Below are 14,283 nucleotides of genomic sequence, written 5' to 3'. Positions count from 1 at the left end.
GTGAAAGGGGCGGGCCCAACAAGGTCCCCTTCATGGGCACTATCACTGCTTGCTGTCAGGGAGGCTGCCAGACAATTTTCCATGCACACTCTGGGCTGGGGGGCAGTCAACCACCAGTACACACAGCAGAACCTAAACCCATACCATTATTGCTAAGCAGCAAGACAGGGGCCCATTGCACTCCCACGGGGCCTTTTTAAATGCAATCCATAACCCGGATTTGCCAGGAACCCTTCTTACTCCTCCTACTTGCATGTGACACTGGGCTTAGGATCTGCATAGGAAACACACACACAAGCACACACCTACCTTTGTTGCCTGCAGATGCCTCCTTGGCTGTCCCCAAACGGTATCAAACCAACACCCACGGGAAGCTGTAAGCATAGAGGACATGCCTGCACCCCATTGGACTTACCTGTGTGGGTTAAATCCGGGTTATTTGACAACCTATGGCGGTGATGGTTCTGCTCAGGCAGAGCAGTGCTGATGCTCCTCATAAAGCTGTCGCTGCTGTGAAGGTTCTAGGTGACATCACAAATCCCTATGGTTACATACACAACAAAGCTGGGTTGTTGTTGTTTACACTCTGCAAGGCCTGTGGAAGTCAGTGACATCATAGCACTGTAGTTCTGAGGGTTCTAGATGGATGCAACAATCTCCTGTTGCTTCTATGAAGGCCATAATAGACGACATCACCAAACAGCTCCATAGTCACATACACAGCAAAGGAGAGATGTTGTTTACACCTAGTGATGTCAGTGGTATTGAGTGACATCACAGCACAGTGCTAAGGCTCCTGGGCCTGGACACAGCAGCGGCTGCAATATCTCAACGGAGAATACGTTTATATCTATGTGTGTGTGTGCGCATATATATATATATATATATATATATATATATATATATATTTCTCCGCCGAAATCACTTTTAAACCCATTTCCACCTTTTTTTCCCTTCTCTTCCTCTTACTTTTTTTTCACGTTTTTTTACGTTTTTCTCCTTTTCGCCTCTTTTCTGGGCGTATTATTCTTCTTTTTCTTCTTTTTTTTCGTCTAATGCATACCCCATCAGTGCAGCAATGCTTATTCAATACCGCCAGCAGATGGAGACACTGGGGGATAATTTTCTAAGGATTTATACTGATTTTTCCTGTCTGAATTTGTCGCACAGAAAGTTGCAGGCCAAATATGTGTGACATTTCTGCGACTTTAGCTTCTAGAGCATTTTTACAACATTATACATAGGTGCTGAATACATAAAAAGCGACTGTTCAGCGACAGACAAGTCGCATCGGCTGAAAGTAGGCCAGAATGTCAGTCCATGTTGGAGCAGGTTTAGATACAGTCTAAAGCATAGATCTCAAAGTCTGTGCACAGAATTTAGCAAGGGCCTCGCACCTTCTGATGCATCAGGTAGGTGCACAATAGCATAGCCTAACCCTCTGTACTTTGGTCTATATTGATGCGGGACATAGACAGCCAGCTGATGACCAATCCATTAGTGCAATGGATGGCTGGAAGCATTTGTCTTTGCCTTTGCAATACCACAGAAGCAATGCATGGTCAATGTACAGCAATGACACACCTGTGTGAACAGCCAGGAGACCCCCCCCCCCCATGTTATGTTACATAGTTACATAGTTAGTACGGTCGAAAAAAGACATATGTCCATCAAGTTCAACCAGGGAATTAAGGGGTAGGGGTGTGGCGCGATATTGGGGAAGGGATGAGATTTTATATTTCTTCATAAGCATTAATCTTATTTTGTCAATTAGGAACATTCAGCACCCACCCGCTATCAAGGCAGCTGCCTATCATGTCATGCCCTACCTGCACAGGTGTGCTGGCTACTCAAATGATCCAATTAAGGAGGCCATTTAGTCAGCAGCAGCAGAAGTCCTGTGCCTGGACGCTCCAACAGGGGCCAGACACAAGCAGAAGCAGAAGCAGCAGAAGCAGCAGCAGCACCACCTTTTGTTTTTTGGCTGCAGCAGCAGCAAGGCCCACAGGGCTGGCTAGCTGGCTAGCCAGCAAGCAGGTAGCAATGAAAGTAGGAATCTTTCTTTTTAACCCTGTAAGGGGGTGGTGCACTGTACCCGAAGATACTGCCATATCGGGTCAATGCATAGGGCGACGGAAGCAAGCTTCGAAATCGGCCCCCGTTCTCAAAAATCCATTTAATATATGGTCCCCAGATAGGGGACGTATCAGATATTAAACTGATAAGAACAGATTTTTTTTTTAACTTGACTACCCTTACGGGGGCAACTTTATTAAAAATTAAATAATGTTAACAAAGTTGTGCAAATATGTCAATAAATACAGTTACATATAAATAACATATTTACAACATATTAAAACATAAAATGGGCACTTGGTGGCTTTACAAGATAGAATTCCATTCTTTTAAAAACCATTTTCTAGATAAAAGCGGAAATCTCTTCTTGTCTAAAAGATAGTACTGGTACATTTCATAAAAACAGATAGATAAAATGTCCTTCACAGATAAAACCTCATGCTTGAACAATAAAATATTCCTGGCCTTCCACAGAGCTGCCTTCACACAGTTTATGATCTTCCATGCAATAGTCTCTTGAGTCCGTGTTGGGCATTCCAGGCAACCATAAAAAACCACTGCAATATTTAAGTCTTTTAGTCCAGTTATCCTTTTTACCAGAGGGAGTATCTTTGTCCATATTTTCTGCGAGTAAAAACAAGTCCATATTAGATGGTGCACGGTCTCCTCTTGTCGGCATCCCTCCCTCGGGCAGGTTGCAGAGTTGGATAATCCTCTTCGGTGCTGGAATGCCCGGCATGGAAGACACTCGTGTGCGCAGCTCCAGGCCAGGTCCTTCTGTGAATTAAAAAGATAATTAATACTCAACATCTTCCAAATCTGTATACACTTCTGTTCGTTAAAATTTTTGATGGGAGTCACGGTACTGGTTTCTTTTATTTCCTTTAGTAGTTTTTTGCTATTGCACAGATCCTGAACACTTTTACCTTTAAAATTATATAAGTTTAAAATTTTTCCTAAAATCATGTATTGAGGGGGTAAATTCAAAGAATAAGGGCAACTTAAAACTGTAGAAAACCAGCCGTTCCTCCGCATAAAATAACCAGTATTAAAACGAACAAAATAAGACCAGTAGCTATCTTTAAAAACAGTAGTAAAACACATGCTAAAAAACTTTATTAAAAGGAAAGCTTTAAAATCTGGAAAATCCTTACCGCCCCTGGAGTTCGGTTTTATCACAATTTGTCTCTTTAATTTTTCGCTCTTAGAACTCCAAAAGAAAGTAAAACAAGCTTTTGTTATTTTCTTTAGAACCATTTCGGGGGGTGGGAAAACCAGACTTAAATACAATAAAATAGGTAAAAGCACCATTTTTGTAATTAAAACCTTCCCTTCCATTGTAAGTTCTCGCATGTTCCACATACATATTTTCTTATTTATTTTTTGAGCCACCAAGTCCCAGCTATTAAAACCATTATTAGACTCGTCAAAGGAGACACCTAAAATCTGCACCGACTCAGACACAGGGACGGGCACATCATACAAAGGCATTCCGCCTATGTTTAAAATGTTACTTTTGTTAAAATTGACTTTAAAACCGGAGGCACAATTAAAATATTGAATCTGTTTTAGCGTCTTCTGAAGCGATGGGGTGTCCCTGCAAAACACCGCAACATCGTCCATGTACCCCACTACCTTCGCCTCTAGTCCCCCTCCTCCTGGCAGGGGGACTCCATGGATCTGCTTATCCTTTCGTATTGTACATAAAAGAGGCTCTATTGCGCAAATGAAGAGTAGTGGGGACAAGGGACACCCCTGCTTCACTCCGGAATTTAAAATCACGCCCTGTGTCTTAAAACCATTTACTAAAATTTTACTAGTACAGTTATCATAAAAAGCTCTAAGAGACAATAAAAAGCCATCAGGTATACCCATTTTCTCTAAAACCTTAAAAAGATAAAAATGTGACACCCTGTCGAAAGCTTTTTCAAAATCTATGGATAAAACCGCCAGCTTTCCTTTTCTTAATTTGGTGTCGCTAATTACATCCTTTAAAAGGTTTAGGTTCTCCCATAAACTCCTCCCAGGCACCCCACAGACTTGGTTTGTATGAATTATTTTATGGATTACGTTCTTTAAGCGGTTAGCACACAGTTTCGCCATTATTTTATAGTCGCAGTTCAGAAGGGTGATTGGTCTCCAGTTTTTGAGTTCCGACCGGTCTCCCTTTTTGAATAGCAGGGAGACATCACCCTTCTTCCATGAGCCTGGGAGGATTTTAGACTTAAAGACTTCCGTAAAAAGGGAGAACAAATCTTCTTTTAAAATACCATAAAAAGTAACATAAAATTCAATGGGTATACCATCCGGCCCAGGCACTTTACCTGTTTTAAAACTCTTGACGGTCTCTAAAATCTCCTGCTCTGAAATATTCTGCAATAAAAAAGACTGTGAGACAGGATCTAAAAAATTGGTGATCTCCTTTAACGAGTCATTCATAAAACATTCATCAATGTGTTTTACATTAAAAAGATCCGCATAAAACTCTTGCACCTTTTTTAAAATACCCTGTACATCATTCACTCCTTCAATGTTTTCTATTAACCTTCTATTTTCATGTATTTTCTTAAAAAAATACCTGGAGCAGGTCTCGTTTTCCTCAAGATGCTGTATTCGAGACCTAAAGATAATTTCTTTTCCTTTCTGCTCCAGGCACTTAGTTATTTCTTTTTTAAGATCATGTACCTCCTTCTCCACCTCCATCCCATGTGCTCTGAATTTGTACAGGGTTTGCAGACGAGTATTTAGGATATTATAAAATTCACGTTTTTCTTTAGCTTTCCTAACCCCAACACGGATAAAAAATTCTTTTATTTTTAGTTTCATTTTTTCCCACCAGATACTGGTGGGAGTGTTGGGGTCTTTTACTCGTCTGCATTCCTTGTAAAAGGTGATAAAATCTGATAAAACCTGCGGATCTTCTAAAAGGGACACGTTTAACTTCCAGGCATTCCTACCAGTTCTCCTTTTAAAATCACTTTTAACTTTAAAATACAATAATTTATGGTCAGAAAAAACATTGGTAAAAAGATCACAGTTAAAAGGCAGTACTTGATAAGAACAAAAAATAAAATCTATCCTGGAGCTACAGCTTGCATTGCTCCAGGTAACACCGTCTTCCTCTGGTACGTTAAAATTACATTTTTTAAAAACATCAGTGAGATTAAAATCTAAAATCAAGTTTTTTAACATAAAAGACGTCTTATCATAGTTCCTACTCACTGCGTTCGAAAAACGGCGTTCTCCCCTTAAAATACAATTAAAATCACCTGATAAAACAAGAGGACTAGAATTGTTAATAAAAAGGGGTAAAATCTCCAACATTTTTATTCTTTCATTCTTATCAGGAGAACCATAAAAATTTAAAAACCGCCATTTAATACCATTAATAAAAGCGTTGACCAATAAAATTCTGCCTGGTAAAATTTCGTTAAAACTCTCAATTAAAACGTTCCCTTTAAAAAGTATGGCGACCCCTGCTGATCTGGACTCATTTGATCCAGACCAGACTGATGGACCGTGCACCCAATCATCTTCATATTCTTTATAATTTAATCTGTGCGGGATGCCACATTCCTGCAGGAAAAGGACGGAAGCAGCAAAAACCGACAAGTAATTAAATAGGGCAACCCTTCTTACTCTGGCGCTCACACTTCTCACGTTCAAGGACAGACCGGACAACTCAGCCATGGGAATGTACAAGAAAACGTCTTACACCTCTGATTCCCCCTCCGAAGCCTCATACCCCCCAAAATCTGACTCAACTGTACGCATAGAGGAAGCAGGAGAGGAGGCACCATCACTCAGCCGACCCCCCTCCTCCATCATGATTGAGGCATAGTTGTTCTCGGGCATCCTGGCAATCAGGGCTCCAGACTCATTGGGTTCTTCCACCTCTTGCCCCTCCATAGGGGTCGGGTGTTCACTTAGTTCCGTCTCTGGTACCTCAGAGACGGTCACCCCTGAAACCTCCTCCTGGCAGGGAGGAGGGGGGGTATCCCCTATGGGGACCTGTGGAGGAACGTCACTTGGGTTCCCTGCATCCGCAGGTACTTCCATCGGCTCCCCCTGGACCGCCTCCGAATAGAGTCTTCTGGAGCCCCTCCGCCTTTTAACCTTCACCTCTCCACCCGGATCATCGCTCTCAGGGGGACCCTGAGCCAGAGGTTGCTGAGGAGCGGATTCGGCCGCCGTCCGCTCCTCTCTTAACCCAGCATGCTCCTGGGGGCCAGTTTTTCCACCACATGCACGTTTTTTGGCCATCCTCTGCTCTTTAGGGTCCCCTCCTTTTGCCTGAGGGGGGTCTTTCTCCTTCTCCATCTCACCGCTTACCTCTTGTGGGGGGGTAATCACTGGCTCTGCTTGCCTCGGCTGGTGTCCCGGTTGCTGTCCTTGCTGCCTCCAGGGTTGCCACTGCTGCTCCGTCCTATGTCTGTGGGGACAAGAGGAGAAAAGGTGACCGAATTGTTGACAGAAATTGCACCTCCCTCCTCTTGTGCATTTCTCTGTCTCGTGCTGTGTGCTACCACATTTTTTGCATGTACTTTCACAGTTTTCTTTTGTGTGTCCATATCTGTGACACTTCCTGCAGTAGCTTGGCATCCCCGCATAAAAGAGGTCGCCACACATATTATTTATTTTAAAACGAGCTGGTGGTAGTTGTATTCCCCCTGGCAATCTGTCATCTTTTTTGCATGTAACCTGAAATCTCCACTTAGATGTCCAGATGCCACAGCTGTTCATGATTTTTCCTCTGCACTCAACCTTACTAAAATAGACTTGTAAAAACAACTCAACATCGTGTAGGTTGGCGAAAGGGGAATACATCTTTACTACCACCAGCTTAATATCGTCTAGAACGTGCTCAATAATCCGGACACCCTGAAGCTTTTTGTCTTTACTCGCAGCAGCTCTGGTAACAAAATCTCTGTGGATGCCATTTTGTGTGAACGTCACATCAAAAATTTTACGCTTCGGGTAGTCCTGGATTGCCAATATCTCGCCCTTCTGTATTCCGAAAACTCCTCCGAGCACGTCCTCTACTACGAATTTCAAATCGTCCGCCCTTTTGGTATCATCCGTGAGAATGACTCTCACGGTGTTTTTGATCCTTGCGTATGCCGGCACAGAACCTGGATCCGGATCATCATCCATGGTTCTAACCTCTCTCCACCCGAAGGTCTTGAGAGGCGATCGCTACTCGTTACCCTGGGACTAGGCCCTCTCCCCAATAGCAACAAGTGGGTGAAGCCCAGGCAATAAACCTGGGCGATCCCACAAGGCCGAGGAGAGGGGTACCCGAGTACCTTCTGACCAGATCTCCTGTATTACTACACTTGATCTTAGCCAAAAGGCCGAGAAGCGATAACCGTGAAAGGGGCGGGCCCAACAAGGTGCCCTTCATGGGCACTATCACTGCTTGCTGTCAGGGAGGCTGCCAGACAATTTTCCATGCACACTCTGGGCTGGGGGGCAGTCAACCACCAGTACACACAGCAGAACCTAAACCCATACCATTATTGCTAAGCAGCAAGACAGGGGCCCATTGCACTCCCACGGGGCCTTTTTAAATGCAATCCATAACCCGGATTTGCCAGGAACCCTTCTTACTCCTCCTACTTGCATGTGACACTGGGCTTAGGATCTGCATAGGAAACACACACACAAGCACACACCTACCTTTGTTGCCTGCAGATGCCTCCTTGGCTGTCCCCAAACGGTATCAAACCAACACCCACGGGAAGCTGTAAGCATAGAGGACATGCCTGCACCCCAGCCTGCACCCCATTGGACTTACCTGTGTGGGTTAAATCCGGGTTATTTGACAACCTATGGCGGTGATGGTTCTGCTCAGGCAGAGCAGTGCTGATGCTCCTCATAAAGCTGTCGCTGCTGTGAAGGTTCTAGGTGACATCACAAATCCCTATGGTTACATACACAACAAAGCTGGGTTGTTGTTGTTTACACTCTGCAAGGCCTGTGGAAGTGAGTGACATCATAGCACTGTAGTTCTGAGGGTTCAAGATGGATGCAACAATCTCCTGTTGCTTCTATGAAGGCCGTAATAGACGACATCACCAAACAGCTCCATAGTCACATACACAGCAAAGGAGAGATGTTGTTTACACCTAGTGATGTCAGTGGTATTGAGTGACATCACAGCACAGTGCTAAGGCTCCTGGGCCTGGACACAGCAGCGGCTGCAATATCTCAACGGAGAATACGTTTATATCTATGTGTGTGTGTGCGCATATATATATATATATATATATATATATATATATATATATATATATTTCTCCGCCGAAATCACTTTTAAACCCATTTCCACCTTTTTTTCCCTTCTCTTCCTCTTACTTTTTTTTCACGTTTTTTTACGTTTTTCTCCTTTTCGCCTCTTTTCTGGGCGTATTATTCTTCTTTTTCTTCTTTTTTTTCGTCTAATGCATACCCCATCAGTGCAGCAATGCTTATTCAATACCGCCAGCAGATGGAGACACTGGGGGATAATTTTCTAAGGATTTATACTGATTTTTCCTGTCTGAATTTGTCGCACAGAAAGTTGCAGGCCAAATATGTGTGACATTTCTGCGACTTTAGCTTCTAGAGCATTTTTACAACATTATACATAGGTGCTGAATACATAAAAAGCGACTGTTCAGCGACAGACAAGTCGCATCGGCTGAAAGTAGGCCAGAATGTCAGTCCATGTTGGAGCAGGTTTAGATACAGTCTAAAGCATAGATCTCAAAGTCTGTGCACAGAATTTAGCAAGGGCCTCGCACCTTCTGATGCATCAGGTAGGTGCACAATAGCATAGCCTAACCCTCTGTACTTTGGTCTATATTGATGCGGGACATAGACAGCCAGCTGATGACCAATCCATTAGTGCAATGGATGGCTGGAAGCATTTGTCTTTGCCTTTGCAATACCACAGAAGCAATGCATGGTCAATGTACAGCAATGACACACCTGTGTGAACAGCCAGGAGACCCCCCCCCCCCATGTTATGTTACATAGTTACATAGTTAGTACGGTCGAAAAAAGACATATGTCCATCAAGTTCAACCAGGGAATTAAGGGGTAGGGGTGTGGCGCGATATTGGGGAAGGGATGAGATTTTATATTTCTTCATAAGCATTAATCTTATTTTGTCAATTAGGAACATTCAGCACCCACCCGCTATCAAGGCAGCTGCCTATCATGTCATGCCCTACCTGCACAGGTGTGCTGGCTACTCAAATGATCCAATTAAGGAGGCCATTTAGTCAGCAGCAGCAGAAGTCCTGTGCCTGGACGCTCCAACAGGGGCCAGACACAAGCAGAAGCAGAAGCAGCAGAAGCAGCAGCAGCACCACCTTTTGTTTTTTGGCTGCAGCAGCAGCAAGGCCCACAGGGCTGGCTAGCTGGCTAGCCAGCAAGCAGGTAGCAATGAAAGTAGGAATCTTTCTTTTTAACCCTGTAAGGGGGTGGTGCACTGTACCCGAAGATACTGCCATATCGGGTCAATGCATAGGGCGACGGAAGCAAGCTTCGAAATCGGCCCCCGTTCTCAAAAATCCATTTAATATATGGTCCCCAGATAGGGGACGTATCAGATATTAAACTGATAAGAACAGATACTACACTTGATCTTAGCCAAAAGGCCGAGAAGCGATAACCGTGAAAGGGGCGGGCCCAACAAGGTCCCCTTCATGGGCACTATCACTGCTTGCTGTCAGGGAGGCTGCCAGACAATTTTCCATGCACACTCTGGGCTGGGGGGCAGTCAACCACCAGTACACACAGCAGAACCTAAACCCATACCATTATTGCTAAGCAGCAAGACAGGGGCCCATTGCACTCCCACGGGGCCTTTTTAAATGCAATCCATAACCCGGATTTGCCAGGAACCCTTCTTACTCCTCCTACTTGCATGTGACACTGGGCTTAGGATCTGCATAGGAAACACACACACAAGCACACACCTACCTTTGTTGCCTGCAGATGCCTCCTTGGCTGTCCCCAAACGGTATCAAACCAACACCCACGGGAAGCTGTAAGCATAGAGGACATGCCTGCACCCCATTGGACTTACCTGTGTGGGTTAAATCCGGGTTATTTGACAACCTATGGCGGTGATGGTTCTGCTCAGGCAGAGCAGTGCTGATGCTCCTCATAAAGCTGTCGCTGCTGTGAAGGTTCTAGGTGACATCACAAATCCCTATGGTTACATACACAACAAAGCTGGGTTGTTGTTGTTTACACTCTGCAAGGCCTGTGGAAGTGAGTGACATCATAGCACTGTAGTTCTGAGGGTTCAAGATGGATGCAACAATCTCCTGTTGCTTCTATGAAGGCCGTAATAGACGACATCACCAAACAGCTCCATAGTCACATACACAGCAAAGGAGAGATGTTGTTTACACCTAGTGATGTCAGTGGTATTGAGTGACATCACAGCACAGTGCTAAGGCTCCTGGGCCTGGACACAGCAGCGGCTGCAATATCTCAACGGAGAATACGTTTATATCTATGTGTGTGTGTGCGCATATATATATATATATATATATATATATATATATATATATATTTCTCCGCCGAAATCACTTTTAAACCCATTTCCACCTTTTTTTCCCTTCTCTTCCTCTTACTTTTTTTTCACGTTTTTTTACGTTTTTCTCCTTTTCGCCTCTTTTCTGGGCGTATTATTCTTCTTTTTCTTCTTTTTTTTCGTCTAATGCATACCCCATCAGTGCAGCAATGCTTATTCAATACCGCCAGCAGATGGAGACACTGGGGGATAATTTTCTAAGGATTTATACTGATTTTTCCTGTCTGAATTTGTCGCACAGAAAGTTGCAGGCCAAATATGTGTGACATTTCTGCGACTTTAGCTTCTAGAGCATTTTTACAACATTATACATAGGTGCTGAATACATAAAAAGCGACTGTTCAGCGACAGACAAGTCGCATCGGCTGAAAGTAGGCCAGAATGTCAGTCCATGTTGGAGCAGGTTTAGATACAGTCTAAAGCATAGATCTCAAAGTCTGTGCACAGAATTTAGCAAGGGCCTCGCACCTTCTGATGCATCAGGTAGGTGCACAATAGCATAGCCTAACCCTCTGTACTTTGGTCTATATTGATGCGGGACATAGACAGCCAGCTGATGACCAATCCATTAGTGCAATGGATGGCTGGAAGCATTTGTCTTTGCCTTTGCAATACCACAGAAGCAATGCATGGTCAATGTACAGCAATGACACACCTGTGTGAACAGCCAGGAGACCCCCCCCCCCATGTTATGTTACATAGTTACATAGTTAGTACGGTCGAAAAAAGACATATGTCCATCAAGTTCAACCAGGGAATTAAGGGGTAGGGGTGTGGCGCGATATTGGGGAAGGGATGAGATTTTATATTTCTTCATAAGCATTAATCTTATTTTGTCAATTAGGAACATTCAGCACCCACCCGCTATCAAGGCAGCTGCCTATCATGTCATGCCCTACCTGCACAGGTGTGCTGGCTACTCAAATGATCCAATTAAGGAGGCCATTTAGTCAGCAGCAGCAGAAGTCCTGTGCCTGGACGCTCCAACAGGGGCCAGACACAAGCAGAAGCAGAAGCAGCAGAAGCAGCAGCAGCAGCACCTTTTGTTTTTTGGCTGCAGCAGCAGCAAGGCCCACAGGGCTGGCTAGCTGGCTAGCCAGCAAGCAGGTAGCAATGAAAGTAGGAATCTTTCTTTTTAACCCTGTAAGGGGGTGGTGCACTGTACCCGAAGATACTGCCATATCGGGTCAATGCATAGGGCGACGGAAGCAAGCTTCGAAATCGGCCCCCGTTCTCAAAAATCCATTTAATATATGGTCCCCAGATAGGGGACGTATCAGATATTAAACTGATAAGAACAGATACTACACTTGATCTTAGCCAAAAGGCCGAGAAGCGATAACCGTGAAAGGGGCGGGCCCAACAAGGTCCCCTTCATGGGCACTATCACTGCTTGCTGTCAGGGAGGCTGCCAGACAATTTTCCATGCACACTCTGGGCTGGGGGGCAGTCAACCACCAGTACACACAGCAGAACCTAAACCCATACCATTATTGCTAAGCAGCAAGACAGGGGCCCATTGCACTCCCACGGGGCCTTTTTAAATGCAATCCATAACCCGGATTTGCCAGGAACCCTTCTTACTCCTCCTACTTGCATGTGACACTGGGCTTAGGATCTGCATAGGAAACACACACACAAGCACACACCTACCTTTGTTGCCTGCAGATGCCTCCTTGGCTGTCCCCAAACGGTATCAAACCAACACCCACGGGAAGCTGTAAGCATAGAGGACATGCCTGCACCCCATTGGACTTACCTGTGTGGGTTAAATCCGGGTTATTTGACAACCTATGGCGGTGATGGTTCTGCTCAGGCAGAGCAGTGCTGATGCTCCTCATAAAGCTGTCGCTGCTGTGAAGGTTCTAGGTGACATCACAAATCCCTATGGTTACATACACAACAAAGCTGGGTTGTTGTTGTTTACACCCTGCAAGGCCTGTGGAAGTGAGTGACATCATAGCACTGTAGTTCTGAGGGTTCAAGATGGATGCAACAATCTCCTGTTGCTTCTATGAAGGCCGTAATAGACGACATCACCAAACAGCTCCATAGTCACATACACAGCAAAGGAGAGATGTTGTTTACACCTAGTGATGTCAGTGGTATTGAGTGACATCACAGCACAGTGCTAAGGCTCCTGGGCCTGGACACAGCAGCGGCTGCAATATCTCAACGGAGAATACGTTTATATCTATGTGTGTGTGTGCGCATATATATATATATATATATATATATATATATATATATATTTCTCCGCCGAAATCACTTTTAAACCCATTTCCACCTTTTTTTCCCTTCTCTTCCTCTTACTTTTTTTTCACGTTTTTTTACGTTTTTCTCCTTTTCGCCTCTTTTCTGGGCGTATTATTCTTCTTTTTCTTCTTTTTTTTCGTCTAATGCATACCCCATCAGTGCAGCAATGCTTATTCAATACCGCCAGCAGATGGAGACACTGGGGGATAATTTTCTAAGGATTTATACTGATTTTTCCTGTCTGAATTTGTCGCACAGAAAGTTGCAGGCCAAATATGTGTGACATTTCTGCGACTTTAGCTTCTAGAGCATTTTTACAACATTATACATAGGTGCTGAATACATAAAAAGCGACTGTTCAGCGACAGACAAGTCGCATCGGCTGAAAGTAGGCCAGAATGTCAGTCCATGTTGGAGCAGGTTTAGATACAGTCTAAAGCATAGATCTCAAAGTCTGTGCACAGAATTTAGCAAGGGCCTCGCACCTTCTGATGCATCAGGTAGGTGCACAATAGCATAGCCTAACCCTCTGTACTTTGGTCTATATTGATGCGGGACATAGACAGCCAGCTGATGACCAATCCATTAGTGCAATGGATGGCTGGAAGCATTTGTCTTTGCCTTTGCAATACCACAGAAGCAATGCATGGTCAATGTACAGCAATGACACACCTGTGTGAACAGCCAGGAGACCCCCCCCCCCCATGTTATGTTACATAGTTACATAGTTAGTACGGTCGAAAAAAGACATATGTCCATCAAGTTCAACCAGGGAATTAAGGGGTAGGGGTGTGGCGCGATATTGGGGAAGGGATGAGATTTTATATTTCTTCATAAGCATTAATCTTATTTTGTCAATTAGGAACATTCAGCACCCACCCGCTATCAAGGCAGCTGCCTATCATGTCATGCCCTACCTGCACAGGTGTGCTGGCTACTCAAATGATCCAATTAAGGAGGCCATTTAGTCAGCAGCAGCAGAAGTCCTGTGCCTGGACGCTCCAACAGGGGCCAGACACAAGCAGAAGCAGAAGCAGCAGAAGCAGCAGCAGCACCACCTTTTGTTTTTTGGCTGCAGCAGCAGCAAGGCCCACAGGGCTGGCTAGCTGGCTAGCCAGCAAGCAGGTAGCAATGAAAGTAGGAATCTTTCTTTTTAACCCTGTAAGGGGGTGGTGCACTGTACCCGAAGATACTGCCATATCGGGTCAATGCATAGGGCGACGGAAGCAAGCTTCGAAATCGGCCCCCGTTCTCAAAAATCCATTTAATATATGGTCCCCAGATAGGGGACGTATCAGATATTAAACTGATAAGAACAGATACTACACTTGATCTTAGCCAAAAGGCCGAGAAGCGAT

The 14,283-nt window shown here is 44.5% G+C and overlaps 3 non-coding genes and 2 pseudogenes across 3 annotated transcripts; all 5 read right to left on the bottom strand.

Annotated features, from left to right (window-relative positions):
* Positions 1–2,079: 2,079 nt before the first annotated feature.
* On the bottom strand, positions 2,080–2,283 carry LOC130298802 (U2 spliceosomal RNA; annotated as a pseudogene).
* A 5,026-nt stretch (positions 2,284–7,309) lies between these two features.
* Positions 7,310–7,442, bottom strand: LOC130298750 (U2 spliceosomal RNA; annotated as a pseudogene).
* Positions 7,443–9,543: 2,101 nt separating this feature from the next.
* Positions 9,544–9,734, bottom strand: LOC130298771 (U2 spliceosomal RNA). The gene has a single exon (XR_008850070.1). It is a non-coding gene; the product is annotated as a U2 spliceosomal RNA (small nuclear RNA).
* A 2,084-nt stretch (positions 9,735–11,818) lies between these two features.
* Positions 11,819–12,009, bottom strand: LOC130298770 (U2 spliceosomal RNA). Its single transcript, XR_008850069.1, has one exon. It is a non-coding gene; the product is annotated as a U2 spliceosomal RNA (small nuclear RNA).
* A 2,083-nt stretch (positions 12,010–14,092) lies between these two features.
* LOC130298769 (U2 spliceosomal RNA) lies at positions 14,093–14,283 on the bottom strand. Its single transcript, XR_008850068.1, has one exon. It is a non-coding gene; the product is annotated as a U2 spliceosomal RNA (small nuclear RNA).

This window comes from Hyla sarda, unplaced genomic scaffold, assembly GCF_029499605.1.
Source record: "Hyla sarda isolate aHylSar1 unplaced genomic scaffold, aHylSar1.hap1 scaffold_1019, whole genome shotgun sequence".
Classification (NCBI taxonomy): Eukaryota; Metazoa; Chordata; class Amphibia; order Anura; family Hylidae; genus Hyla; species Hyla sarda.
This window is presented reverse-complemented; position numbering and strand designations above follow the sequence as displayed.